The 6,457-nt window shown below is 56.9% G+C and overlaps 1 long non-coding RNA gene across 1 annotated transcript; it reads left to right on the top strand.

Annotated features, from left to right (window-relative positions):
- Window positions 1-4,200: 4,200 nt before the first annotated feature.
- Window positions 4,201-5,022, top strand: LOC106725294. The gene is made up of 5 exons (XR_001361157.1): window positions 4,201-4,341; window positions 4,375-4,473; window positions 4,507-4,737; window positions 4,771-4,869; window positions 4,903-5,022. It is a non-coding gene; the product is annotated as an uncharacterized LOC106725294 (long non-coding RNA).
- Window positions 5,023-6,457: the final 1,435 nt, after the last annotated feature.

Raw genomic sequence — 6,457 nt, 5'->3', positions numbered from 1 at the left:
CAGATCCCCATCACATGCTGAGCAATACAGTCACCCCCAGACCTGGCCTTGTCCTCACTCCTTTTTATCCTGTGAGCTCCCGCCCCTGTCCTGCTGGTCCCAGCTGGGGAAACAGCGGGTGTGGACATTCACCCCCAGGTCAGGCCCTGTGGACCCGCATCTGACGTTGTGGAACAACTCTCAGAACCATGGGCCTCCTGGCAGCATGTCTGTCCTGTGGCGGTGCCAGGCCCTCAGCCACAGGGGATACACCCCTCCCAGGGCATCACCTGGGCACCTCTATTCCATCAGGTTTAAAATGTGGAGAGAGATTAGGACACTGGTCCCTCCTTTTCTGGCTGGAATAGCATGAGAGCCAGTAAAAACAGGAATTTAATAAGAACAGTCACTTGGTTCTATGAGCCTTTAATGAGATGTGACGTCAAAGCCGGTGCACAAAGCTAGGGGCTGGCCCGGCTCCCAATACCAACTCACTCCCATGGGAGGAAGGTTCCAGAATGCTATGGGACCAGCTATGCTGCAGACCACAGCGGCCTGCCTGCTGAGTGTCCTGGGTCTCGGGGCCCTGCAGGGAGCGGCTACTGGGACGGCGTCTTCTCCTTGCCATCCCCTCCGGCCACCCACCTGTCCCCCCTCAGCTTCATCTGCCTTTAGAAGCAAGTTCCCAGGATGCACAGCGTGGGTCAGAAATGTCGGCACGATCTGCTTTATCTGAAAGCCCGCAGGTGTTCTGCGATGAGGCACCGGCCTGGGAGCCAGCGTGGACCCTGGCTGAGCCCCGCCTTGCACCTCCTGCTCCTGTCAGACAGAGATGAGAACAGTCCCCAGCAGAGGGGGCATGGGCAGCCTTTCTGAAGGTTAATGCAGGGCCCTGCAGGCCTGGAGAGGACTGGCCGTGGGGTCAGACATGCACGCCCCACAGAGGGCCAGCTGCTTAAGTGAGGAGGGGTGTGTGTCCCTTGTGTGCCTGGGGCCAACGGCTCAAGCTCCCAGGGGCTCATTTCTTTGTTATAAAATGAGGGGCATTTATGAGTTGAGGCCCAGGCAGGGCCCCGGGGTGAGGGGCAGGAGCTCTGGGCAGGAGACGAGAGGCCCAGGGCTCAGGTCCAGCCAGCACACCTCACAGAAGCCAGTGGCCACCTGAAGTCACTGTTAGGATGTATACCACGTACACAACGCTAAGTACTTTGGGGTTAAACTTTAATGCAATGAACTTGGGGGGAAATGAGCCAAAAAGTTTGGTGGACTTGGAGCTCACTGTGCGGTTGGGGCTGCTGGGCGGAGGGAAGGCTGCGTGTCCAGGTCCATCTACACGCTCCAGCTGCCCTGAGAGCTGGGGCGGGCCGGCGGGCATCAGACCAAGGGGGCTGGAGGTGGGCCCTCACATGGTCAGCCACAACTCTGGGATCTGCAGAGACCTGTCTGCCACTCAGGCCCTGCTCTGGCCGCTGTGGGGCAATCCGTGTGGCACCTGGCTCGGTTCCCTCGGCCACTCCCCTCTTCTCACTCTACTCCGACGTCTGAACTGAGTAATGCAAACAAGAAATCTACTCCCCTCTCTCCCTCTGGAGGTGGAGATGTGTTTTCAATCAGGGCATCCTCGGAGCAGGATGACCGACTTAACTGGGGTCCCTCTAGCGACGAGAGGACGGCTGAGGGCCCCCCTCTCGGTGGAGGTCCTTCTCCAGCTCCAAACCCCCTCCCCCAGGCAGGGCCATCCTGGGCACCTCTGTCCCTGGTCGGCGGTCGCTCCCAGGGGTTCAGTCCCGAGAGGTCCTGTTGGGGACAAACAGCTGCATCGTCATCACCACGTGGCCTCCGTCCAGGACTGTGTCTGTGAAGGACAAGTGGGTCCCAGCCGGGGAGTCCTGGCCACCGGGACCCAACAAAGGGAAGCTCCAGGCCCCTCACCCGCAGGGCCCTGGACAAACAGCTGCATCGTCATCACCACGTGGCCTCCGACCGGGACTGTGTCTGTGAAGGACAATCGGGTCCCCAGCCGGGGAGTCCTGGCCACCGGGACCCGACAAAGGGAAGCTCCAGGCCCCTCACCCGCAGGGCCCCGACCTATCACCAACTCCCCAAGACCCCCAAAATGTATCATGATTTATTTTTCTCATTTTATGAAATTCTGAGGTCCCAACTTGGAATTCTTTTTATCCTGTGAGCTCCCGCCCCTGTCCTGCTGGTCCCAACCGGGCAAACAGCGGTGTGGACCTCCACCCCCAGGTAGGCCCTGGGACCCGCATCTGACGTTGTGGAACAACTCTCAGAACCGAGGGGCCTCTGGGCAGCATCTCTGTCCTGTGGCGGTGCCAGGGCCTCAGCCACAGGGCACGACTGGGTGGAAGGAGCAGCTTCCTTTCAGAGGCGGCGTTGGTGCCGTTCAATAAAAGCAGCGACAAGCAAGCACCTTGAGGAAGCTCCCGCTGTGTGTGAGTGCGCGCAGCTTTTCTAGAATCCCACCAAGTGTTCTGCTCTGCCCTGCGTGCTGCCCCCAGGGCGGCCGGGGTGAGTGCAGGGCTCTCCTAGGAGCTGTGCCTCTGTTCACGGCCCTGCCTTTACCTGGAAGCTTTTCCCCGCTAAACACTCAGGCCCCAGAGAGGGTCAGAGAGCCGACCACCCTGAGCCCAAGCAGACCAGCAGCCAGACGACCCACCCGACCGTGGCCTCTGCACTCGGCTGTGACAGGGTAGGGGTGGGAGTGGGCGTCACCCCTGGGAGCTGATGGCTGGAGGGTTATCTGCTGTCATCGAAGGTAACATCAGAGCTGAGACACGAGGTGGGGAAGGCAACAAGAGGGTGAACAGGTGTGGGTCCTTCCCAGGCCTCTGCCTCTGCCCGGCCACCAACACTGTCACCCTTCACGTCCAACATGGGAAAGGCCTGGTGGCCTGCATGGAGGAGGCGCGGCCTGCCCTGGGGGCTCTGTGAGAGCAGTGCCTTCCCCAGGCCCCTGTCCCAGAGCCAACAGCAGGAAAGCCCCACCATCCCCTTACTTCCACCCAATTTCAAAGGAAAACCTAAGATGAGGTTTGACCTTACACATTTGCCCAGGAAAATGAATTTCAGGGGTGGGATTTAAATGGGTTTATGTCCATCGTCTTGTATGTTTCAACAGCACATTTCATGAGCTTGAAGGGAATCTGCCTATCTCCATTAGCAAACAGCAACCTGAGGCCGTTTCTGCCGTGGTCAGGTGGACAAGGCCCCCAAAGCTGGAGGAGGACGTTACAGCCTCACCACTGAGGTCTGAGAGAGGGGGACACAAACCAAAGTACCTTAGCAGCAGGCGAACCTCTCCTGATGAATGCCACGCCCTATTTCCCCCCTCTCCCCCCGAGCCCAACGGGGCAGTGTGTCTTCGGAACTCAGGGTGGCAATCCAGTCTCAGTGACGGGGGTGCTGGGTGGAGACGCTCTAAGTGACCTCTGGGGGGGGGGGGGGGAAGGCGCAAGGGCAGGCACCTGGTCCCGTGCCCACTCCCACCTGCTTAGTGGGGTGAGTACACTCAATTCCAAAGCTAAGGAGGCGGCAATGCACGGCGAGGAAAACACCAGAACAAAACTGCTGCTTGAGCTCTAGTGTATCATTTGTTCATTTATTTATCTTAAACACCACACAAAGAGCCCCACAGTCAGGCACGGAGTCAGATGCAGGTGGAGGTCCCTGCTCTCGGGGAGCTCACAGGCTAGGGAGGTGTTGAGCGGTCACAACCCCACAGGGCTTGGTGGACCCAGCCCAGGAAGGCAGGGAAGGCTGGGGCGCTCCCAGGGCAGCATGGGCACCTGCAGTTTCGTAGATAAGGAGTAAATTTCAGAGACAAGTGGTGAAAGGAGATGAGGGCCTGAGGAAAATGGGGCTCCCACCACCAGAAAGGCTTGGGAAGCCCAGGCCTTAGGGAGCCTCACGGACCCTGCTAATGGGATGGACCAGGGCTCTGTAGGTGAAGCTGGGGCACCAGCCAGAGGGAGAGGGGTCCAGGTGAGATGTCATTGAAAGCATGGTGATGAAGGTGCTGGAGCACCTGGGGTAGACCTAGAGCATGGTGATGGAAGACCCGGGGCAGACATGTAGGTCATGGTGATGGAGGACCCGGGGCAGACATAGAGCGTGGTGATGGAGGACCTGGGGCAGATGTAGAGAGTGGTGATGGAGGACTTGGGGCAGACCTAGAGCGTGGTGCTGGAGGACCTGGGGCAGATGTAGGTCATGGTGATGGAGGACCCGGGGCAGACATAGAGCGTGGTGATGGAGGACCTGGGGCAGATGTAGAGAGTGGTGATGGAGGACTTGGGGCAGACCTAGAGCGTGGTGCTGGAGGACCTGGGGCAGATGTAGGTCATGGTGATGGAGGACCCGGGGCAGACATAGAGCGTGGTGATGGAGGACCTGGGGCAGATGTAGAGAGTGGTGATGGAGGACTTGGGGCAGACCTAGAGCGTGGTGCTGGAGGACCTGGGGCAGATGTAGGTCATGGTGATGGAGGACCCGGGGCAGACATAGAGCGTGGTGATGGAGGACCTGGGGCAGATGTAGAGAGTGGTGATGGAGGACTTGGGGCAGACCTAGAGCGTGGTGCTGGAGGACCTGGGGCAGATGTAGGTCATGGTGATGGAGGACCCGGGGCAGACATAGAGCGTGGTGATGGAGGACCTGGGGCAGATGTAGAGAGTGGTGATGGAGGACTTGGGGCAGACCTAGAGCGTGGTGCTGGAGGACCTGGGGCAGATGTAGGTCATGGTGATGGAGGACCCGGGGCAGACATAGAGCGTGGTGATGGAGGACCTGGGGCAGATGTAGAGAGTGGTGATGGAGGACTTGGGGCAGACCTAGAGCGTGGTGCTGGAGGACCTGGGGCAGATGTAGGTCATGGTGATGGAGGACCCGGGGCAGACATAGAGCGTGGTGATGGAGGACCTGGGGCAGACGTAGAGTGTGTTGATGGAGGACCTGGGGTAGACCTAGAGCGTGGTGATGGAGGACCTGGGGCAGACCTAGAGCATGGTGATGGAGGACCTGGGGCAGACCTAGAGCGTGGTGATGGAGGACCTGGGGCAGATGTAGAGGGTGGGGTCGTGGTTATTGGGGCAGAGGGCAGCTCTGAGCTCTGTGGGAGTGAGACTGCAGCACTGAATGGCTGTGCAGGTGGGTGACCCTGGATGGCACATGGACAGCCCAGCATCACCCTGGGATCCCAGTAATGTGTCCTTGGAGGCCTCGGTCCCCCACCTGGAAGAGGGTGTGCATGTCACACACAGGCTCCTTCCCCTCTGACATGGGTCGTGTGTAACCCTCAGCACTTGTGAACTTGGAGCAGGGACTGTAGAGCTATTTTCTGAACTGCTTTACAAAGAAAATTTTCTTTATAATGCCTAGGTTTTCTTTAAAACATTCAATATCTGGTCAATCATGCTTGAAGTTTAATTAGAACATAATCATTACATTTTCCAAAAAAAAAAAAAAAGACTAAATGTTTTCTTTTTAAGCGCTATTGTACCTTATTCCAGAGCGGACAGGGTTCATGACCCACGTGCGATACAGATCACAAAGCCCCGCAGCCACGCGATCGGGAACACCCCTCTCCTGGAACCCGCTCCACGAGCTGCTGACAGCCACACCCCTGCTCCGTGCACGCACTCACGATATGGCAATTTTACAAGAAAATCTTACTTTTCACACCTTCAAAAGCATGGCTAGTATTTGCCTCAAGGACAGTTCATTCCAACTGTTTGGTATCAACACCGATGTGCGAGAGCTTTCCATGATCTGTCTATGTAAATGGCGTTTTACATTTAGAGAGAACAGAAACCTTCAAAAAAGTTTCCCTTTCACTGAGATAACGACATGGCTGCTCTTGCCATTAGTTTTCGGAGTACAATTTCCCTCTTCACTCCTGTGTTTTTAGAACAAAGGCTACAGTATTAAAAGATTGTTTGCATAGCTGGGCTTCCACGAAACACACACCCAGGACAACACGGGCCATCCTGTGCACGCAGGCCCGGCTGCGGGGCCACAGCGCGCTGGGCGTGGGCTCTGCGCACACACCCTCACTTTCTACGAGTGCGGGGGGTGGAAACGCAAACGATGCTATTTTCTTTAATAACAGACCCTGAAAAATGGACAAGTAAACTGATTTTTCAAAAAGCGGTAAGAAGCCATCCTCAACATGTGCGGACGGACCAGCTGAACGAGAGAATACTCTGTGGCCGAGGAAAAGGTAAAAAGCCTCATGGTCACAGGACGTTGCAATTATTCAAGGAACAAAGTCATGTGGGTTTTAGCACGAGTACAAAAACATCAATGTTACTTAATGACCACATCAGGCAGCAGCCTTTAGGCTTAATAGCAAGGGTTTATTTCTAAAGGCACCTGCAAAATAATTACAGCTGTTTGCTCCCCACCTTGCACAGCTATAGAATTTAAACGCACACGAGCCCACTCAGCAGTGCAGGAG

The sequence above is a fragment of the Myotis brandtii genome, unplaced genomic scaffold (genome assembly GCF_000412655.1).
Source record: "Myotis brandtii unplaced genomic scaffold, ASM41265v1 scaffold154, whole genome shotgun sequence".
Taxonomy (NCBI): Eukaryota; Metazoa; Chordata; class Mammalia; order Chiroptera; family Vespertilionidae; genus Myotis; species Myotis brandtii.
The sequence above is the reverse complement of the archived record's forward strand: the minus strand, read 5'-3'. Positions and strand labels throughout refer to the sequence as shown.